The 733-nt window shown below is 48.6% G+C and overlaps 1 non-coding gene across 1 annotated transcript; it reads right to left on the bottom strand.

The window, feature by feature from the left end:
• Positions 1–265: 265 nt before the first annotated feature.
• Trnas-cga lies at positions 266–340 on the bottom strand. Its single transcript has one exon. It is a non-coding gene; the product is annotated as a tRNA-Ser (tRNA).
• Between the last annotated feature and the right edge of the window lie 393 nt (positions 341–733).

Genomic DNA, 733 nt, shown 5'->3' on the forward strand with positions numbered 1-733 from the left:
AAAACCCCCGACCCAGTTGGGAGTCGAACCCGGGCCTGTAGGACAGCAATCCGTCATGCTGACCACTCAGCTATCGGGGCAAACACAAGAGAACTATAATTATGCCTTTCAGCCTGTGTGAGTTCCTCTATATGCCATACAGTCTGAAAAATGCTGCCCAAACATGGCAACAGTTTGTTGACAGTGTACTCCCTAAAGTTCCCATTTTACTACATGTATCCTTAAGGCATACGAATATTGAAATTTCCTGGCAGATTAAAACTGTGTGCCGGGCCGAGACTCGAACTCGGGACCTTTGCCTTTCGCGGGCAAGTGCTCTACCAACTGAGCTACCCAAGCACGACTCACGCCCCATCCTCACAGCTTTACTTCTGCCAGTACCTCTTCTCCTACCTTCCAAACTTAACAGAAGCTCTCCTGCGAAATCTTACACAACTAGCACTCCTGAAAGAAAGGATATTGCGGAGACATGGCTTAGCCACAGCCTGGGAGATGTTTCCAGAATGAGATTTTCACTCTGCAGTGGAGTGTGCGCTGATATGAAACTTCCTGGCAGATTAAAATTGTGGTAGAGCACTTGCCCGCGAAAGGCAAAGGTCCCGAGTTCGAGTCTCGGTCTGGCACACAGTTTTAATCTGCCAGGAAGTTTCACATCAGCGCACACTCTGCTGCAGAGTGAAAATCTCATTCTGCATACGAATATCCTCACCCACCTTCAGTACTCGCACTGTAC

The sequence above is a fragment of the Schistocerca americana genome, chromosome 8 (assembly GCF_021461395.2).
Source record: "Schistocerca americana isolate TAMUIC-IGC-003095 chromosome 8, iqSchAmer2.1, whole genome shotgun sequence".
In the NCBI taxonomy this organism is placed as follows: Eukaryota; Metazoa; Arthropoda; class Insecta; order Orthoptera; family Acrididae; genus Schistocerca; species Schistocerca americana.